General features: G+C 41.9%; 1 protein-coding gene across 4 annotated transcripts in view; it reads left to right on the top strand.

The window, feature by feature from the left end:
* The first annotated feature begins 552 nt into the window (after positions 1–552).
* Positions 553–23,485, top strand: part of LOC118415375 (metabotropic glutamate receptor 6-like) — a 71,497-nt gene continuing 48,564 nt past the window's right edge. For all 4 annotated transcript variants that reach the window (XM_035819932.1, XM_035819934.1, XM_035819935.1 and 1 more), the window contains exon 1: positions 553–1,019. The gene's annotated coding sequence lies outside the window, so the exon portion shown is untranslated. The remainder of the gene's footprint in view (positions 1,020–23,485) is intronic.

Raw genomic sequence — 23,485 nt, forward strand, 5'->3', positions numbered from 1 at the left:
CTTACCCATGAGAAATTTCTCATCACAAAGTTTCCTGAACATGAACTTCACAAAATTACTTTCGTATGAAATGACTGATAGGCGGGCACATAAAGCTTTCCATTGTGGATAAGAAATCCCCCATGGCGCGGAAACGTGTATCTAGGAGGCACAGTAAAAGCATTGATTAGCACTCGGGGAAAGCGGCGACCATGAGGGGGTGAGGGAGGTGTTATCACACAACACACAGATGATGGAGGAAAGTACCGGCGGTTCCACCTGCTGACTTAAAGATAGCAAAAAAATATCAGTATGTTTATTAATGGTGGCGTTGACAATAGCCAAGGGCCTCCCCGCCGACCATTTTAATGCCGATAAACTGTTCTTGAGGAATCAATGGCCAAAGACCAACTCTCCTGGGTGTAATGTATGGGTGATAATTCTTGGGTCCCTCCCCTACAGTGCCTGTGCCAAAATTGCAGAGTGTAAAGGTGCTTTGGGAGTCCACCCGGCGTCGTTAAATGAAGCGCGAGGGAGGCACTTGCCGCTGTGCTTGCGGTCAGAGTTAGGACGGAGTAGTAGCTTCGAATGCTCCACGTAAACGTCGCGTGATCATAACACGGGATGAGAGAGAGAAAGAGAGACGGATCCCACAGCCGAGTGCTCACAGTGATGCACAGTTCGATCGATATTTCGCTGGTGCCCGTTAGACTAACGCTTGCTACCCGGGCGTGAAATTCAGTCAGCTGCGATACATGTTTCTGGGCAAGCAAGCCGCCAGATTTCCGGCGCCGCAGGAAGGAAAGCCTGGCTGGTACGCAAGTACATAAAGCTCTCACAGAGGGAAACCAACCTACTAGGCTAGCTGCCTCAGCTGTGATTGACAAGCCTCTTGGACGACTCGGCGAGCGCGCTTATGGGCCCTTTCAGCCGCGAACAAGCCATCTGGAATGCGGGATTCGTCAACTTTTGCGTGCTGGGCACGGGTGCCGTGCAGGCGGTAGTATCCTGGGGATGGTAACAGCAGAATCGAAGACTGGGTGAGTACGCGATGCAACATTTTTTCTATGTTTTACATGTAGCCAGTAGGAATCTATACCCCACACATCGCTTGACTTTGAATTTAGATTTATTAATTCATTGTACATATAGACTAACGTGTGCCAGCTAAATGCTTGAGATGGACTGTAGCCAACATATGATGTACACCACAGTACGAACAAACGAATCCAATGGTGACTATTCCATGACTTACCTGTACCCTTACAAGCAGCGACAAAATATGAATTGCTGCTAAGAAAATGTCATGGCTGCACTTTGATGGCCACATCTTTTCCCTTCTGCAAGCTAATTTATTACTCCCGTGTGTTTGTTGCTGATGGGATTCCACTTCCCCTGCTATAAATCATAGAATGCAATTTGATAGGGGAAACATTTAGGCGACCACCGAACCGTCAGGACATTTCAAAATATTTTCGGTTGACTTCCCTTGATGACATTCCCCACAAAGACTGTGCTCGGTAATGCAAATGAAGTCCACGATCAGATGGTTCTGTCGTTCAAGATCAGTAGTATGATAAACATCGTGGTAGTACTAAATATTTTCGCCGCAAATGGAGCTTCTAATAAGACATATCAAAGAGAGTTGGTCACGCAATCGGCTTTCCTTAGTGTGTTCACGGTACAGTATCAAAAACAACCGGGTTCAGCGTCCGAGGATTTGCAAGGAACCTTCAGCTCAAAAATAGGCAAGGCCAAAGCTGCTACTGGGAACTGACTGCAACTGCAAATTTGCCCTTGATACATAGATAGAGGGGGTATCGCAATCAAGGCAGGTTCTACTAAATTGCTGTCTGCGGTAGCCTCTTCCTCGTAAAGTAACCGTGTCTTCGGAGTAAATTCTCGCTGGTTAAAGCAAAGTAGGAGTAAGTGTAGTGCAGTATAGCTTACGGGGATTTCTAGGTTATCTAACGCGATCCAAGGTAGGTTGATAAACAGTCAGTTCACGTTTGACATTAGGCGCTGTAACAGAAGACTCTATAATAACATTACTGGTGCATCCGTACACTGTGTGGTTATGTGGTGATTGGTGGGGAGGGGAGGGGGGGGGGGTCACAAACATACCGTAAACACACCATGATGTATGAGGAATACCAGATTTGGGCAGCATACAAACCGGTAAGAGCCGTGTGGTCTCTTGAACATGCTGGGATCATAAATCAAAAGACGACTCAAATTAGTCTCAAGTCCATGCCATACCAGCATCTATCACTACAGGACTCCGAAAGAGGTTCTTTTTAACAATGCAGCTTAAAAGGTAAGACGAGAAAGATTTAACTAATCACCTTCATAAAAAGCACTGATTATGATGCATTAATATAATATTCTGGATTCGTATGCTTGACTGAGCACCATTTCCGCCCAAACATGTCCATACATTTTGCGGTGGTCCAGGACAAATGTTATCAGGCACTTCCAAACCCCTGGCTAATTCTGAGACTACGCCCTGCATTGAAAAATCGAGAATGCACTTAAGTGTGTGTATTGTTTGTCGCCAGACTGTCTCTCCGTGAAACGGACCGTAAGAATGAAGGTTACGTCTCCGTCACGCCATGGCACCCTGGCCAGACAATCCACGGGAAAACTCAATACAAAAGTAAGTGTCAAATCAAGGACACGTTAAGACAGAACCTGTCTCACAACTCTTACGGACACACGCAAAACCTCCAGGTTACATCCATTCAGTACCCCTCCAGCTAATCAAATCACCGGTACGCCAGGATGCATATGATGGGCGGCATTTTTTCAATTCATTGCACGTCTATAGCTTGATACTGGACAGGACCGGCCAGCACCGCCCATGTGTCTCCTCTAGGTTTTGTACAATAAGAGCTTGAATGGAAACTATAGTGATGAAGAGGCATGCGAGTCAATTATGGCTTGTGGTAAGTGCGCAACATGGAGGTAAATATGTCACATTATCTCAACGGAGATAGAATCGACCCGATAACGTACAATGAAGTTCAAGGACAGTCTCAATTTCGGAGGGTCAGCCGCACCTGACCCCATACGACCGGACGGGACATTCTGTGCATGTGTGATGAGGAAAGATTGAAATTTCCCAGCACTTTTACAGATTGCATGTTCATACACGGCGGTACTTGTTCTGCTGTGTTTCAGCAATGACTCTTTATGGACGGTCATGAATTATTCACGTGGAACAGTGAAGGTTATCTGGGATTACAGCGGTATGTACTCGTGATTCTTTGACGAAATAACTACTTATTCCAGTATATGCCGATGCCTTGATATAGTTTTTATGAGACTGGCTGTGGTATTCTAGTAACGTAACGAGTGCTATCTTGATAGACCCAAGGACGAAGCGTAATGAATTATTGTTGTAGAAGCTATGTTACTAGTATGTACAGTAGAAATCTGAAATGAAATGCAGTACACTAACGAAATAGTGCATTTCAAAATGTCTTCCAGAACACGAAAATTGACTAGCCCAATCCCCATTCTTAACAATCAAAAAATGGGAAAATGTTTCTGTGTTAGTTCACACTATTTGTAGCCTCTCTTGGTGAACGATGCCCATGCAGTCACTGCTTTATCTATCCAGAACCACAGACGACAAAAATAACTTTCCTGTTTCGATCGATCAGAGTATATGGGTGTATCAGCCCCGAGAAACCTTTCAATCGTAAAAGTCCCCACAGTGCCTTAGGGGACCATAGAAGGGATGCATTTTTGAGAAGTCACCCGTGTGGGTCATCAAAATGAGTGATAAAAGCAATAGAAAGAAATTCTTGTGCCAATATTGGCACCAACTATGAATAAGAAAAATCATGACTGGTTCAATATGCTACCTCGCCAATATCTATAGGGAGTGCTATCAAAAGAACTATTATATATTATCATTTTCACAACTGGCAAACAAATAACAAAAACAAATGGGCAACATCCCTGTCTTTAACAATAGAAATTGTTGAATGACATAGACATGTTTGTGCCCATACAGCATTTTGTTGTCATATTTGGAGTGTAAAATCACGTATCGCCAAAGCAAACGTTATAAATAGAACAGGGAATTTTCAACGGAAACGTGTTATGATCATCACAATCGTAGGTAGCTATAGCCTGGATACCATCTGGATAGTAGTTCGCCCCGACTTTTATTATAAGCTATATACAGTCGCTTCTCGCTCCGACTTTTATTATACACTATATACAGTCGCTTCTCTGCGAACTACTACCCAGATGGTACCCAGGCAAAGGTAGCTATGAATCGAGAACGAAAATTCTATGTGCACAAGCGTCATGTATGAGTACTAGTATATCATTGCAACGGAGACACTTTTCTCTCTCTCAAACTTTGACACAAAGAAAATGACCTACGTGTTCTGTACTTTGAACGAGTGATATCACCTCTCTTTGCAAATCCTTGAGAAAGTTGCGAAGTCCCTACTTTATTACTAGGCCTGTACGTTCTGACATTGACGCCCACTAAGTATTAAAGCAGAGATAACCGGCACGAGTTGAGCTGTGGTGGGGAGACAAGGTTCAGACTCGCGGTGTGACCCGAGACGAGGCGAGACACAGTCGGTACGGCGCGATACAAATCGATCCGGGACCCGAGCTCACCCGGACCCAATTTTCTACCTCTAGTGAGGATGGATGCTCAGCCCCTGGTAAGAAACGCTGAGGTAAGATTGAGTTACCTTGTCAGGTACCGTTCGAGATCAAACTGGTTAGCTAAGGCCTACGGGGCCCGGCAGGGCAGTTTTCGAGAAGAAAAAGTATGATATAAAAGACATCAAATTACACAAGACGTAAAGAGAATAGCCGGGGTATTATTTGTGTATACATTTGAACGTATACATTTCTATTCTTCATTTCCACAAACAGTCCAGCCGGGCCCCGGTTTGGAAATGTGAAGTTAGTCTTATTCTAGGGGGCACATTTCCAAACCGGGGCCCGGCCGGGATGTTTCCGGGGAAGAAAATGTATGTAAAGAAATATACACGACGTTTGGACAAGAAAAATACTACAGAAACACAAAGTGCCTGGCATGAAATCTGCAACCTCGCGATACATTTAATTGATTTATAGAGCATCCAATGCAATTTACATGTCCAGGTCAATGTCCTCCAGCACCTATCAAACCTTGTCAAGACTTGCTACAAAAGCGTGGTGTAACCAGTACTATTGAGCAACGTGATAGGTCATCAACATAATAGCATGGATAGATAAGACATAAAAGATGTAGAAAATACATTAAAAAGCATACATTTAATATATACATTCTCTGCTGCGGAGAGAATATGATAGTTTCAACAGAGGTTACCACAGACATAACAATCTGATTAATATCTTGAGGGTTGTACCGTTCATCTATTATAAATGAAGATTTAACTCTAAGGAGCAATCAACTTATGCGTGGGTACTTCGGGGATGTTCTCATGTATTGTAAACCTTGATTGCTTGTGAAGGGTCGTACCTATTCCCCATGCTTTATTCCCTGTACATTCTATGAATCATTTCCTAACAGGTGCATTCAATGGCGTTTTATATTGATTACATGATACAAAAAACACAAGAGGGAAGTGAAGTTCAAGGACGTATTCAATTTGTAACACCAAAGAATACAAGTACGTGCACGTCGGTGTGTTCATATCACACCTAGTATTGAAGATAATATAAGTATCATCATTAAAGATGAGGCGTCAACATATGAGATTGTAATGAAAAAGACATAAATCATAATAACTGAACACAGCTAGAGGAATCACCCGTTTTGTTTGTAAGAAAAGTAAAGAAAGGGAATGAGTTTTTATCCAGTTCTCCATTACAGGCCTTCTGCCCCAGTGTACATATGTTAAGATGCTTTTTGAATGAGTGCAATGGAGGTAGACCATGACTGAATAAACTTCGCCAGTAGCGTGCCAGACGGTTGATCCACAACAAGCCTCCGGTCCAACTCTCCACTTCCCCAGGCTGTAGGAGGGGTTGACGACTTCTGCACCACGCACGCTACGCGCTTCCTGTTCCGTACAAAGCTTTGTAACGTTATAATATTAATCAAAGAGCATACGGCAGTTGAACCATGTAAGCTGACTGAAAGTAATAAATTACGCAGCGTTGCAGAGGATTTATCGATTGATTAGGTTGTAGACTTCCGGGATTAACGTCCCCGTGATTTAGGCTTGGTTGCAGCTTGTGATAGATCTGAGAGAGGCGCGTTGATGCGCTCTAGTTCTCCACGTCAAACTGGTTTACTTACAAGGGATTAATCAATTGTGCCGTACTCTTTGTCAAATCCGTAGGCCTTACTCTACAGGTCTTTGTAGGGGTATTTGCAGGTAAATGTAGGTTTTTATGTTGAGAGTAAGACGAGTTCTTGGACTCTCATGCATGTCGGAGTTCGTCAGTACTAGAACACGTTCCTGTGACCCAGAGACGGTTCCGGCGACCCAGTCACTTCTTTTTGCCCCAAAACGTCAATGGAAATAGATGCCCTGGCGAGGTTACTTGCAAATGTAGCCCAATTTAATTTGTCATCGTTTTGCTTATCGATAATTGAAACTGTCAAAGACACATGATCGCGTTAACTCACGTCGACAGAAAAATTGAAACAAATGGAGGAAGGAGAGTATGAGTTAGTGCTTCTCGGTAGCAGCAGCCCCAACAGCACTAAATTGTAGGCAAAAATCGATAGGGAAAATCCTGATCAGCAGTATGATACGGCAGTACTGTATATCCGCAGTAATTTACAGTTGGCACGCTGGGCTTTATCTACACAAGTGCCATTCATTGACACTTAAAGCTTCATTCTTGATGTCTACAGGCTGCAATTTAAAGCCTTGCTGATTGTAGAGGTCCAGATAATGTCCGGCGTTTGAGTGCTACACATAGTGTTGACCTTCACTGGCAAATTCCCGGAGACATTAATGTTGGACGACACGTGGAAACCTCCTCCGTTGGCAGCACGTAATGAAATAATGGTTCTATCTAGCGAGAGGAGCGGCCTATCTGGTTTCATGCCAAGAGGAAAATTACAGCATACAATGTTGGAAATGACCTGCATTGAGCTGTACGTACGGAAGGAAATTCTCTAAGCGGTTATCGTACACTTTGTCACATCGATAAACCAGACGGACAGGCTTGTTCTGGGACGGTCTAGCTCACAGAGAGCACAGTAAAATGACACGTGCCCAATAGAAGCCAGTAAATGTTTCAAGTAATAAACAATACAATTAAATAGTTTAAACATTGTAAAAGCAAACGCTACATTCAGCAGGTCAGCAGAAGAACCAGGCGAGGTCTATTGTAGCATACAGTAGCATTAAAAACATAAAGACCAGTTTTGGCAAATCCATGTTTCACACAGAGTGCAGACGGTCAAGTGAGGCAAGTGTCCAAAGCTGGCGGTGGGAAATATCCGCTTCAGGCCATCAGTCAGTCCCATAAAAACGTAACTGGACAGTCAGCGCCCCAAAACGTCGATAATAGCTTGACGTCGTGCCAGCAAATCTTAGCCTTTGGCCGAAGAGTTCAAACAACCCATTACTGTGGAAGGGGGTAGTGTCCAAGTGTGGCAAGACCGTTTTCGTTACTTTGCATGGACATTATATAGACTATGTGTGGCGTCGAATGGCCGGCCCAAAGGTTAGGCCAACGGACACAACATCGAGACGTCATGGAATCGGTTTCTGGTGTTCCTGCTTGCTTGTGCCATTGGGAAAGTTGCTTTATACAACTTTCCTCATTCCACCTAGGTGTAAAAATGGGTACATGCCTTCAAATGGGGAGGTGAAAGGGGACAGAACAAGAAGGACAGACCCCGCCTTCTATCATCGTGCCCAAGACACAGTGGATGACAACCCACTGCTCCTCCTGCCTCAAAAAGACACCTTTTTATATAAACCCCATCGCTACAGCTGACAGGCCTGACTCCTGCTCTTTGCAAGCTTATCATTCGTACAAGTGTTAAATTGTCCGGTGCTGTAGGCTGCTGCAGATAGAAGAGCGATCGAACAGCAGATATTCAAGATGGTACTACTTTCCAGAAATAACTCCTGTGTATCCAGTAGATTATCATCGTCAGCAAAAGCAATCACCTTGCAGATTCAGCGATCATTCAAAGCACAGATCTCAAGAACATCAGCCTCTTACCAAACATTAAGCTATGATTAAGGAGACAGTGAAACGCGATGACTTTATGAATAAAACAGAAGCATCACTCCTGCGTGCTGCGTATCAGATGGCTGCGATGTGTTTGCACTGTTCCATGGGAGATGCCGGGAGTTGATGGACAGGTCCACACAACGATACCATAGACAATGCGCCACACTGGCAGCTACCAGCGGTCGTCCATCTATCAATGCTTAAGAAAACGTCTTTCATCGTGACAGCCAGATTGATGTCTTCGACGTCTGCGAACGTAGTAGTCATAAAAAGACATATTGGTACATCTACAGAACAAAGACAAAGAGGCAAAAGTAGCGACCACGCTGTTTTCGCAGGGACATGTCACATGATGAAAGTAATGTCTGAATAGCACTGTCTTAACATTGGTTGTTCATAATAAATATAGACATTTTTGCACAAATTTAACTTACTTTCAACATTCTTTGAAATATTTTGAAATACAATTAAAGTCGGAAACATTTCTTCAACATTTTGATATACATTTGATTTGATAATTCAATGCAGATGAAGTTCATAACTATAGTGTACTCTCAGCACATAACTAACATTAATATTGCAGGACACAGCATACACGTTTACTCAAATCGTTTCCCTCTACGCACACCTATAGTTTATTAAAAACCTAATGTCGGCGTGGGCGTGTACTAAAGCTTCTGTCAATAGAGTGGATTGTTCACGCATTCCCTGTTATTGGTGCTTAGTTGTTTTTAGAAACGTAAGGACGTGTTGTGAATATTGCTACATGTGCTGGTTTCATGACCGGTGAAAGAAATTTGAAGCAAAGAAGTAGAAAATATAGGTAGGGTTACCGCCATTTTATTTTATGAAGTGCATTAATTAAGTCGTTTGATTGCGATAATGGTAAACTTATGATCACATATAGGAAGGTCAGGACCAAGAACGTCACAGCTCATTTTTTGCACATGCTATCGTCGAATTTGACATAGTTGTGACATTAAATTGTGTGGGTAGTATGGTGAACTTGCGAGATTTTAAACTACGGTGCAGTTAAAATAAGAAACCACAATTTTGTCGGGTATTCTAAAATTGCCCCACAAAATCTTCGCAGTGACTGGTAATCTTAAGAGTGTCCTCTTCGTGACACAATTACACTGCAGAAATACTCTTCTTTCCCTGGCTTTTTGCGGTGAGTCATATCTGCTGAACATTGTAAAAATTTTAATTAAAAATAAATGGTAGTAAATTGGGAACGGAAATTGCAACATAAAATAGCATTGAGAGAATTAAACGGCATCATAGTGTTAATATTCTCACAACCCCTACCGGCCTTCCTGTATATTCAAGCCCACCAGCTCTTTTTTCTTCACCAAAGGGCATTTTCTAGTAGAGTGCGATCGTTTAATTACTTCACAATGTAATTTGCGACTCCCCGAGTCTTGTAATTAGAGCAGAGACTACATTTTACCACAGGTAATTGTGGGTAAATGACACAGCGATGGCGCGTATTTACCGCCTTTCTTTGATGATGAATCACCTATTTGCGGCGAAATTCCCGAGTGTGTTTTTCCTGATTACATTATTAAGTACAATAGACGGCAAAGCAAGCAATTTATTTGGGCATTAACCAAGGAAGGCTGTCGGCTCAGAGGTGTGTCCGTTTGGACGCCCGCGGCTGGTTGGATATATCTCATGGTAGGGCTCCATTCGGCTTAGAAATAGGGTTCAAAGCCAACAGCCAGATATATGGCGAGTGGTCAAGAATATGAAAAGAGTGTGATCACAGGGCTCCGCTGTAGTGTCAATCATTGAGCTGGGCAACCCTGGATATAAATGAAAACATAAAATTGGTCCGGTGCCATGAATATGACAAGCTGGGGGACAGTATCACTGGTTTCTTGTGAGAAATTTTCCCCAATAATTTTTATCACTCCTGGATCCCCCCAAGTAACAATGAGGTTTTAATATTAGCAATCCCTTGCTGAATATATTAGAAGGTAAGCATACTTTGTAGCTGTGGCCCCAGTCCAGAGTTATTTTGTAGGGCAGGGTGCACCGGTGGTTGTTTTTCACTTCGGTACTCAGTAGCTTGCTACTTTTCTGATGGTGTGAAATTCATTGTGTTCCTGTGGCGTATAAACAGCAGGCGGCCGCTTAAGCTGGATGTTGAGAACCACCGATCAGTCAACATACGAGAGCTGAGATCTCTCAGACGTATCTAGGCCAGATGTTGAAACGTATGATCAAGGAAAACGTTAAACTCTCTAGTCTAAGAGAGAGCAGTCTATCACGTTAAATGCAAAAGTATTCAATGAAGCTAGTTTTCAACGTTGCTGTCCGACTTACGAATATCACACGTCTTGGCCTGTAAAATTTAAAAACTGTCAAGTTTTGTTTCTTTTGATTACTATAAAGTAGTCTACAAAAGTTTTAATCACCAAATCACATATTCTGCTATAGCTGTAATATGACAAGTCATTACTTCTTAGCAGATGTAAAAGAGAAACCATTATGATAAATAAAAATTGGCATGTAACCTGTCAAGACATTTGTTAGAATTCATGTGTAAATCTCAGCGTCCTGCTGTAATTTTAGGTTAGTCATCTCTAAAGGAACCGATCGTCCAACCAACTCACAAGGGTGTGATCATCTTAAAATCAACTTAGTTGCTCATACAAATCTGAACAACAAATTTCAATCTCAAGAGGATATATTGCGTATGATTCACTGTAAGGCATATTTCGCGATCACATTGTCAAAGAAGTCACACAGTTTCTATTTGCATAGTTCACCTCCCCTTGTCCTTATATATTACATGGTTTCAGACCACTGCACTAGTCATATCGTGCCGCTCATACAGTTCATCACGTCCTGTCATCTCTCGTTGTTTCACATCGTTTCATCTACGTTCCCATCCCGACCCAAATGCAATACTTCATCACAAAGAGTCTTGATGACATCTCTTCGCACCTTTATACAGGTTTGTCGAACTGGTCATGGGTTATAAACATCATAGTATATTCAAAGCACCATAACACATATTTTACTTTGACCAAACTCTATGTTTCAAATCAAATTCTAACCTGAAAAACTCTGTAAATCAAAGTTCTGAGCTCAGATTAAATATGACCTCTACCTCCCCACGCCCTATATGCATTAAGTCTATGCTATTCATAGTCAGTATTGGGTTTTAATGTCTAGCTTGCGTAGTTTGAGGATGTTTTAATGTATTCTGTGTTACTTTATAAGTGTCTATGCAAGTTTTCAAGTACAATTTAAGTTGTTGCTGAATTAATGTACGTTTATGTCACCCGAAATCAACGCCGCTGGCTTAGCTGTCCATTCTAGTGCCTTGTTGCGTTTCAAGAAAAACAAGAGATGAAACACGTACATTGCACAGTATAACTGTGACTATTGGATATATTCCGTCTTTACATCAAGATGTAATACTGTACACACACAGCGTCTCGCTTTCCTGTAGTCAATATTATGGTTGATTAGGAACCACTGACCAAACTGAGTTTCCCCAAGTGTTTGCACAGTAATTTCCCCAGAGACCTTCCATCAAATATACTTATAGTGACGCAGTGCTTGGATTTTGCACGTAGAGGGCTTCTTGAAGGGCGAGTCAATCTTTTTTCAATATAGGGGAAACATCTTAAGGTGGTATCTCACTGCACTTGGGACACCGAAGCGGCACCGCGAGGTTCGTTCATTGCGGCACTGTTGTGTTATTTTCGCCGATTTTTTATATTCTAGATACAGCGAAGTAAAAGATATCCAACAAAATATACAAAACGTATGAGAATTCATTTTTTTCTCTGAAATTCGTTGTGTAACCTTTTGTACCCCGCAGTGCCGCACCGGTGCCACAAGTGCAGTGAGATATTAACTTCAACGTTACGATGATGAGAGTCACGTTCTACTATGTCGAAAATGTTTTCCCTTTTTTGTCAGATGTGTCGCTTTCCCCTAAATCCTTTTCTCTTGGACCTGCAATCCGTACTTCCGGCTATGTCAGGAGTGCGATGTTTTACAATGGGCGATCAGGTAGTAATCAGGCTTAACCCACGACTTCAATGTTCATTCCCGACATCATCTATTTCCCTTTGGACGGCGTCCAACGGCAATCTCCACCACTAAAGCTGGGCTTCAATCATCGCTGGTCATACGGCAAATTTCTGCAGGAGAGTTTTATGGAAAAACAGCAGGAAAGTTGCCAAGAGCTCATGGGATTCATATCTATAATTTAATATCTATGATTTAATAACAGTTTCATACGTAATGTCTAAGAACATGTCAACTGTGATGTATGATGGATGTGATGTCAGCTTCACTTTATTGTGTTATGTCCAAAAATCCTATCAAGTGGTCTCTCCACTGGACAGTGGGAAGTATAATTTCATCTCTTCCTGCCAGACCTGACGCTGTATCATCACCAGAAGCAATATTTATCTGTCAGGCTTTCCTTACTGAGTGCGCCACCGATAAATCAAAGTCTCAGTATAATTCATAAAGCTTACAAACACTGACAAGTTCGAGCCCGAACGTGATGTAATGCATTGCACTCAGCCTAACTTCCTGGCACGTGCTCAATGTGTTGGAGGGGCTATTATTAAAGAAGGCTTAACTATCAAGAACAGCACACGGTAACTATTGAACGGGAAAATCCAATTATGATAGAATTATATATATTTTCATAGATGACAGAGCAACTGTCAATACTTAATGCAGCATTCCTACGGTTCAGAAACCAAAGGTGACAGGCGGATAATTGAGAAAGTGAAATATTTGTTTGTTACCAGAAGTTCTCGGCAGTTCTACTGTGTATCCTGGTCACAGTTGCTGAGTCTGTAGTCTGAAATATCGATTGTTGGAAAGTTCCCAAATTTCTCTCGATATCTCTAGACTCTGGATGTTGGGAGTTGAATAGCGTGAAATACTAATGTCTTACTTCGTTGGAAGGAGGAACAGCGGCAGAAAATGCCATATGGTATAGGCTGTAAGACAAGAGATTGACTACGAGGGTTGTGCAGGCCTACTGATACGAGAGAGACAATAAACCAACGGGATTAGGAAAGGCCCAATGTCAAGTTCGAGACACCATTATTGCGATATAATACCATAACTCATGGTGCTCACCAGCCAAGACGGATGAAAATGATTTCATCAGGTTGGTAGAACATTGGATATTGGGGATTTCTTTTGCACAAATTGCAACCAGTAATGTCTCACCTGCGTACTCATCAGCCTAACACTTGTTCAGAAGCTTTGAGGAAGACGCCTGATGTCGATAGGCATCGAAACGTAAGTAGGTGAGAGACATAACTGGTTGTGTAAAAGAAATCTCTAATAGCCAGAACAAACTCTCACAGCTGTCTACTCGGTGTGTTATATCCTCTTACAGTGACCTGGTAAACGAGAGAGTCAAGTTTATCTCTTGTGGCAAGTTGATCCCTTAACTTTGTTACTTAGTTTTAAGAGACTGACTAGGATTCGTCGTAGTTGTGAATATGCATGATGCAGGCTTATAGTGAGAGTAGTTTTCTATTAAATTCAGATGATAATGGCGTTTTACTCGTACTACACTACTACACTACTCGTATTATTTTTAAAATTCCACCATTTTGTAGTTAGAGAACATTTATATCTGCTTTTAGTCTACACGTTTACAAGAGTTACTCAATAAGCTTTTTGGTATAGGTATAATGAAAAACCCACGTATGCAGGATCCTCATTCAGCCAGCTCCATGATCACATCTTATTCCACCGTAGCACCTGGAAGAAACATTGACTTGTCTTCCAGACAAAGTAGTAAAGAATACAAGTTAATTATTTTCGTACACAATGTCATGCAAAGTAATCACCAAGAAGCTTACGGTCAGTTCTCTGACCTCACTCAAGTTGAAATGACCTGAAGCCTAAATCATGTGATTTGAATGGAAGCGTGACATCATAAACGTGTCAAAGGTGACCGGAAGTCGGTATCGGTCCTGGTCTCTAATGTAGGTGGCCTCTTTAACTCCTCGTAGAGAATTATTTGTTTCAGTATCCAAAATTCTGACGTTGTCCAGACACACTGAATGTCCTAGATATGTGAATGTGATGGGAGACTTCTGAGGTTGCTAAAATATGCTGACAGGCTATGTTCTCGGAACCTTAAGAGAACTTTCAGTTTTACCAGCAGAGGATTCCTGGCAGGGTCTGCCTGAGCAGCTATCCTGACTTGTTTGTGAGTGCTTTATATTTTGCACGGACATAACGTGAACCTTGATATAAATTCCGAACAGAGTGTTGCTTCCATTGTGTATGCATGGAAATGTTCTGATAGAGTGAGGTCCTGATTATTACCTACTGAGTCGTTCATTTTTTCCCTATGAACAAAAATTGCTTTATAAGCACACAGTGCCGATAACTGCTCAAGCATTGATGTTCTATTCATAGATATTACACTGCAAACAATAAGCTAGCAAAGTACAGCTACTTTGTACCGGGCAGTGATGAATGTAGCCTACATTCTACAGCACATAGCGGTATATCATTGTCATTGACAGCAAATCGCGTGCCACGATTCTCAGGCGTATTATATTGCCGAAGTTAAAAGCGCATGACATTGCCATATGGAGAAATATCATGGTGCAATTTGGGAGGTTGTAGACGCCAAATTGAAAATTTAGCCTTCACTTTGGTACCTGAGGGTCAGGGAAATAGGGCTACAAAAGGGCCACTTAATGTCTTGCATGTTCGTAAACATGACATAGTGTAATGATATAATGGGACTATAAAGTTGGATCTGTGGCTTGGTGGCAAACAGAGGTCACCTGTAACTGTCATCTTGGGAAATATACATCATGTAAGGCCATTAACAGATTGTATCACCTGTACTCATCAAACAGCGCTGGTTTCACACGAACAGTGAGATGCAAAACAAAGTAGATCATAAATCATTCTTCGTCAGGCTCCCTTGCCACCAGACGGCGATCGCTGGGCGACGGTACAGCGATCAGAATTGGCTGAGTGTCCATGAATTTTGATGTAGTTGTGCAAGATGTAGAAAGTAGAGTCAATTCCAAGACACCGTACGGGGTTTTCAATATTTGTGATACTTTAACTATTGTCATATGGTTGTAAGTTATCATGAATATTGATAGATTTTAAAGATTTAAAAGACAACAAAATGTATGAAACTCGTTAGGCAATTTTGGTCGCTCAGAGGCCGCAGCGCTTTCGCTATCTCTTTGGTGTACACATTGACAGATGCCAGGCCCTGTATGGAGTCGACAGTGGTACACATGAGGTATATTCTCCAGGCAGGGCGGCGAACACTAGTTGCTTTTACATCCACAATCAATAGCGCTTCGAAGCAAGGTTAAATGTCTCGTGATTTGCCAGCAATAGTGCACTTGGGAATGCATCCATTATGGATGAGGACCACCGACAACAACAGTGGTCGTCACAGACAGTCCTAGCGCAGGGACGTATCGTTATCCTACAATATTGTGTAGTTCTAACGATGAGGGTTTTACGGCTCTTCTGGGTATAACAGCCTGTAGTCGTTAAACTGAAGGACAAGGGTAAGGTCGACTGTAACATGAGACCAGTCCTATACAACCGTTATTTTCCAATTCCCTACAAGATTAATAAATAGATAAAATGCATATCCCAATTTTCCCAATTTCTCAAGTATTACATATTTATTTTGTTTTTATCGTTTTCCTTACTCTGTCAAACTGACAATCAGTACACACAATTTTTATTTTAGATTCAATGAGAGGGGAGAGGCCAAATTTTCCTATATACCAAGATGAATATTCTGGAGACGTCTCATGACAAACAGAAGTCAGCCAAAATGTCACCTCATGGCCGCTCTGCTCTTCCATCTAATAATAAATGCTTACATATTCATTAGTAATGAGTTTGGTCTGAAAATGACTCCGTGCATTAAGTAATGGATAGGTATCAAATGTCTGGATTGAGAGCCAGGAACTGAATAATATTAGTGACAACTAACGATGGCATCCCAACGGGACATCCTACTTTGCCATTGTAAACATCACAGAAGTCGTGACTACTTTACTAAAACATGTTAATTTCTACTGGATTTGTGACTTTCCCCAGGCCACTACTTATAGAACGTGAATGCCCCACACAGGATGACATCCTGCTATCTACATTAACTGTCGTTTCCTGCACATGCCAAAATCTATGACTAAGTGGCTCCCATTGACAAGTTAACAGCCCAAAGAAGTCATTCTGGCTTTCACAGCTATTGCTATACCCCAGAATGCACACAGCATTGAGGATACAAAAAATGCCCCACCTGCTATTTGCTTTCATTATGCATAGCGACCGTATATTGTAGCCATGGCAATAGTGCCTGTCAGATCTGACATTCCGCAGCAGGGACAGATTGTATCTTTCCGAAGACTGATCACCGAGATACGGCACTCAGATATTATCTGTAGACTGTTCATGCATGACAATTGGAGGCTTATGGGTGTAGTTGATTCTACCTGTGGGTACCATGAGGCCAACCACATTCGGCTGAACTGGATTCACTTCAACAATTCTGCACGACATACGAGATTATGCTCATGAATTGGTTTATTACTTTATCAATACCGTAAGGGATGACTTTTTTGTTGGTCATCCTCTGAGTCTCAGAAATATGTCGAGATATCCTTGGATACCATTATACCTAATCAACAAGACTGCCAATAATAATTTGTACACATCGATGAGTAGTACTAGTAGCTAACTGTGTTCCGCTGCTGCAGTGATCTGGACACCCTGCAGCTGCAATCAGTCATTCTTCAAATCTGTCCACTTTGTCCTGTTCATCGCGAGCTTCCTTAACTCCCGTAGTTTTCTTTCTGACCGCAATGGTCCTAGTCCTCTATCCTTGAGGTCTGCCTGGCAGTAAGCCCAGCTGGTCCTTTCAGTGCCTTCCTTTTCAACCCATCGTTGACCTTATGATGATTAATAACAATTACCATCGTAATCAGTTTCAATTGTATTTCTTAGCAATCAAATTAAATGTCAAGACCGAAAGGGTTCCATTATACCGGAATAGTTGACAAAGCATGCCTGATACCCTGGTGATGACTCTTTGATAAGAGATAACCTTTTGGCTGATTGTTTCCGCAGGCATTACCCTTTGTCTATATAAAGGCGTATGCCTAACCTACGTGTATGGAGTGTTTGTCGTTAGTATAGCCGGAGAGAGACGATGGTGCTTGCATTTTCTATTATCGCCAAGGTGGTCTTACGTTGGCTGGTAAGTTGATGGCTCTTTCTGTTCATTTTTTGCACCTTTCGTACCGGTGCTATTTCAACATCATTGACTAAACTTTTGCTGACCAGTTTTCTGTCTGAGACCTATTTCGAGTAAACGTAATTTTTTTTTTACAATCTTGTTTTCGCAGTGTTTAAAGCTGTACCGTGCAGCCTTAGTTATTCATACGCATAGTCATGTCCCAAGTCAGCAGCGTTGGCGTAGGAGCGAGTCAAAGCAATGTTCGATTTTTCAATCGTCTTGAGTGATCTTCTAGGCTTTCTGAAATTTCGCCACGAAATTGAACGTACAATTGCAGTCTTGGAGTGGTAATCCGTTGTTGGGGACATACCTTTCTGTGGCATTAGACTGTATTGACCTTGTAAGGGCTACTTGCCTGCGGTGTTGGTGAAAGAGCACTTAGGCTGCAAGGTCGTCAGTTCCCTGGGGGCATAGTCTACAGATGGGGATTCTTTCATCTCATCTACAATGGTAAGATGGCGACTTTCACGTAAAAGTCGGTAGGACGGCTTGTTCTTGGGAAACCAAGGGTCTCCTAATCCAGACATGTTATTCCTTACCCGTCTGTTATCTTATCTGTATGCTTCCACAAGTCTTGAGACGTGACATCTTGGATTTGAGGTAGAATCTCTCTCTTCCCATGAGACCTTGAGGTGGCGAGCGCCTTCATCCCCTTTTATCTAGCTACGTGCGCGGGAATCCTTTGATCACTGCCAACATTGCCTTGAAGAGAGGGACCCATTAGCCGTGACTCCAGTGTACCGACCCACCAAGGGAATACAGCACAGGAAGTATGGGTCTAATAGTAGGGACGACCATACAACTACGAATATATACATCGACCTTGAAATGACAGTAATGGGTGGTACACATATGAAAACAATGTGTCGGTTGATTCCAAACAGTCGTCATAACGACTCGCAAGATCTACAATATCAGTTAATCATATTGTATATATATATATTTTTTCATTTGGCAAGTAGCATAATTATTTTGCCGCATTGTCATTGAATCAATTTAAATCAAAACGACTTTGATGTAGCAGTTGATTCATGCGGTTCCCCATTGAATAAGTGTATTGGCGTCAGCACCTGGCATTGCCGCCATCATCAGCACCTAGCACTGCCGCAATTATCAGGTATCTTATCTATTTCCTACTTGATGTGGAATGGGAACTCAGCAACTCCGCCTGGCGGAAACTATTGGTATAGCACTAACTGGTGGACTGTCAATGTTGAGTCCTGTATATTGCAGAATCGGGTCACCTACTAACGACAGACATTTCCATAAAATTTTATCCATGATGATGTGCGGATAGTATCAAACGACAATGTGCTATAGCCATTTTTACAATGCAAAATCAATTCTTGGTAGGGTAGCATACTTCACCTATATAAGCTATCAAAGTAATCTGTTAATGATATTCTACGTCGGGAATAGTTTTCTATAGATCCTTGTAGTAATCTTTGTGGATGTTAATGGAAAATACCGAGATCAGGAACAGCATTACGAAGCCATATTTGTGTCACGTAGTCCAAGTAGCATAATTCCAGGACACGCCGTACATCATGGGTTATTGCCCCTGAAACAGTGACCCTTGAATGGGAATTTGGCAAATGGACTCTTTGTTAAGGTCCACCCCAAAGCACCCGCGGCCACTGATGCGTGCACAAGCACTGCGTCATAACAGAAGAAGTAGGTCAAACAATCAATAAGGCCCAGATAAGGACCAGCTCAAATCCCTCCAAACGTCACGGATGACCACTGCGTCCTCTATACCAGGGCCAGCATCAGTTCTATCTGCCGTGAGAAGCCAAATGTGTCCCCTATGGACGTATGGTACAGGTCAGTGGCCAGGAATGGTCCCGGTGTGCAGAAAATTACCTCCGTTGGACGAGAATATCATGATGGTCATATCATTCCGTGGCCACATTGATATCATTTCATAAACATCTCTGCTGCGTCATCAGTAGCACAGAAAAGCCTAGGTTAGAGACATTCACACTGTGAATCTGTAAATACTGTACTGCTCTTCAGTGAGCTTAAACTGAATCCAGATCACTTTCCTTTCCTTTCCATTCCTTTCCTTACTATGTGTCGATGAAGGTTATAAGACATCGATCCAGGATACACAATACAAAAGTTAATCCCCAAACTAGATAGATTTTGGAACGTTACTTCACTTTCTGGTAGCCACCACTACCTTTCGTAAGTGACTTTTGATATTGGATGTCACTTGAATCGTCTGGCCATTTTCTAAATCTATTCAGTTCTTTGAGTAGCGTACTTTGTCATGTGACTCGTTTTGCGGTTTTAATTGGATGAAAAGAGTTTGTAGCAAACGAAAGGTTGAGAGAGTTGGAGCATAAGACTGACATAAGTCTTAGAAGACATTAACTGAACAAACCTGCACCAAAGGTTCTAATACTGATCGAGTACATGTACATAAATCTATGTTATATGCAGCTAATCATAACTGCAGTTCCGTTGCCACGCAAGCTTACTAATCTGATTATATGATCGCATCGACTCCAATTTGTCTAATGTTAATATTTGCTTGTTAAATAACAGACGAAAGTAAATCTTGTGGTAGCTTACAGGTCTTTAATTGGGTAGTAAATGCATTTGAAGAGAGTTGGCGCCGTATTAAAGCTTTGTATTCCACTGCCGTGTTGCAGCACTAGAGGCCGCCATTTCGCGCGCAATTTGGCAAATCAATCAGTTCAGAGCAGCTCTGATTTCCCCAGACAGACACTTTCCGAATATACAGATAGAAAGATAAGTCTTTCCAATGCAGGCCAAATTTGAAGTTTTTATTCCTCTTTCGATGACTACGATATGTGGAAAGTTTCAGAGGACTTGATGCACTAGTTACCGGATCACCTTTACACGTAGGACTGGCTTATCGTAAACAGAGAGTCGTAGATTCTTCTCCATCACTAGGTATAGAGTCTAGAGAGCTGCGCTATAAAAGATAACGATTCAACCTTCTGGTCTTAACAAACTGGAGCAGTTTGAAGATTTACATTGTTGAGCATCTCTACCATAAGGCACCTGTAGACTGTATCGATCCTATACGTCTTGTGCATAAGCTCTGTGGAATGATGTCCTCTGGGAGGAGCACGGTCATGGGGTCAAGTGACGGGGCACGATCGAACGCTCATTACCGCTCTAGTGGATAGATGAGAGGATGTCAGAGCCACGCAGGCAGCACATCTGTCTTACTCTGCCCTTGGCAGAGAAAGCATAGCTAAATCCATATGTACGGAGACAAGAGTTGCTGCTATAGCTAGTGCCATCGGAATCGGATAAGTGTCTGCAGCTGGACACCATGGTCGTGATTGATTAACGCACCATCTAGCTACAGTCAGCAAAATTCGTGGAATTCGAACTGCCGATGCGAACCATGTTCAGCCGGGCGTTTCCATTGGGAAGTTTTCATTGTAAAACCGCACTGTTAGGCCTTCTTCCCTAAATGCATCGTATCAGAAAATAACTCTACTTTATCACAAACATAAAGAGTTAGCTGGACTATACACTGACATTTTGGTGTGGACATTTAAGATGTAACGAATTCGAAGCTACTGGTGTCATTGTAACCTTGAATATCAGAAGCATGGTGTTACAAATAAATCCGCTACGAACAAGTCCACGCCTTTTCAAAATCCCGACCTTCTCTTGACATTGCCAACCATATCTGTGACTTGCCCATATCCCTCCGTCATAGACAGCCTTCTAGTGTCGACTTTACATCAGATCCCACCGGTAGATTGCCGGCAAGAAAGTTTTTCCCGATGTTTTATGTTACTTTTATGGGCATTAATTGAAGACAATATCGTTTTTAAGGGCACCCGGGGAGTTGCTCATAGTGCTTGTAATCGCTGTTATGTAGCACATTTACCTGCATAACAAACGTGCTAAATCAACGGAATATCATATATGGTATCGCAGTGCAATCGATCAATGCTGGCAAGAGAACAAGGCCAAGGATTGCCTGTATTTTATCCGAACCCTTTCTAAACGGGAGGGGGGGGGAGTGTCCTCGCCAACTTTGACGTCGTATAACTGTCGAACAATGTGTGCTAACTTGCTGACTTTTCAAAATTTCGTTGGCAACAATTTTGGAATGATAGAGCAAAAAATATGATATTTCATCTTGCCATGGAAACTACTCTCCGACAGGCACATTGTACAAAAATCACTAATCTCCGGCTCCATTTAAACAATAAGGTTTCTAGGATTCCGTGCAAAATTACACACTTGTTTACATAGATCATTAGCACCTAGTGTAATTCAATGTAATATTTATGATTGTATATTGCATAATATGATGACATAACTAGTTGAAATCTAAGATGGAGGACCATATCATAAGCAAAAGTAACTGAGTCTCACTCGAATTCGTCACTACTTTGTATTCTTAAAAAAAAATCAATGAACACCATGGCCATTTTGCATGGTATTTTGTATTTTGGGTTTATGTGTAATTCATAAAATTTATGATTGCTGATCCAAGATGGCGTATCTAAAAGGATAGTGAAAATACATACATTTTGTCATATTATTACGTCATTTTGACGTCATTGTGGTTTCCATTGATAACAGATGTCTTAGCCATTGGTATTGATAACAGAAGTTAAAGGGGCATTCCACTCCAGAAACGAGTATTATTATTCCTCAGAGAATAAATAATTATGTTTGAATCAAGTTTGTTTGGTCAAATTTACCACAAGTTTAAGCTTAAACGCAGAGGGAACCTTGTAGCAAACGAGTTCTTGATTTCCCTTGAGGACCCTTCCAATGCATTGTGCGCTGCTGAGGGAGGACGTGGCTTTGACCATGGCAATAGGTACCGGTTAGTACTAGTATAGATTTCGATACTATGTTTTAGGATCACTTTTTGAGTAGAACGTCATTAGAACGTTTGTGGGTCATTCTGTAGTAATTTGTTAATGTATAAAAGTAGCCTTTTTAGAGAAGAATGATCCACAAAAGTGACCACATCTCTGGATTCCAAGAACCGCTGAGCTTCAAACTTTGTGTGCTCCTTCCTAAATGTCCGATAGCCACCTTACCACTTTCGTTCGCTCAGCGGTTCTACCGTTAGCGAGAAATTGTGCCCAACGTCGGCCACACAAGCAGTTTTGGCGCCGCCATTTTACGTTGACCGACTTTCAACTCCTTATAGTTAAGTGGCCAAATATCCCCAACCCAAGATGATATAGTCTTCAAACTTTTTTTTGTATTTCCCTACATGTGTGCTAGTCACTTGACTGCTTTGTCAAGCTTACCCGACTACCGTTAGCGAGAAGGTGTGACGGAAGTCGCGAACTCATATACGGCGCAGTACATTAGAAGCGGGTCCACATGGGGGTGCTCTAATTTAGAAAAGAATATTGTCTAAAAGACCAATCAGGTAACTTTGCGAAAAGTCGAGTGCATTTGTATCCCAAAAAATATCATCTATCAGAAAATAACACTCGCTTCTGGAGTGGAATGCCCCTTTAACAACGCCCTGTCCCAATAGCAAATTCATATACGGCTTGTACATGTATCTTAAAGTACATCACCCTAGAACACACCATCAAAACTTTATCTAAACATCATGTATGTAAAGTTGGCCCACAAATTTTAAATACGGCAACATTGCAGATTTTATCTCTGTGCCAGCAGTCGTCATAGCCTCTGTGCCGCAAATGGGCTTAAAATGAACGCTCTCTCGTAGTACCAGTTCCATAATATTCAACTGAGCACAGTTGGTCTATGAAGTCACAGTATGCTTGTTCGTCAGTGCGATATAAAAAAAAGGATAGAAGTATATGCAGATGAATTTAGACATATCACATGAGTAAGCAGCGTTGAGTAAATTGAGATAGTCCGTCAGTATTGAAAAGAGGTGATGTGATCCCCTTGCACAGTTATTATGAATTGCTTTCACTAAGGTATAAGTGATATCAAATACATCATGTAAAATGAGCGCCCAAGGGAGCATGTGCTTCTGAAAATTGGAAGCTATCCGGCTCGGGTCAATTACTAGTGAGA

The sequence above is a fragment of the Branchiostoma floridae genome, chromosome 5 (assembly GCF_000003815.2).
Source record: "Branchiostoma floridae strain S238N-H82 chromosome 5, Bfl_VNyyK, whole genome shotgun sequence".
Taxonomy (NCBI): domain Eukaryota; kingdom Metazoa; phylum Chordata; class Leptocardii; order Amphioxiformes; family Branchiostomatidae; genus Branchiostoma; species Branchiostoma floridae.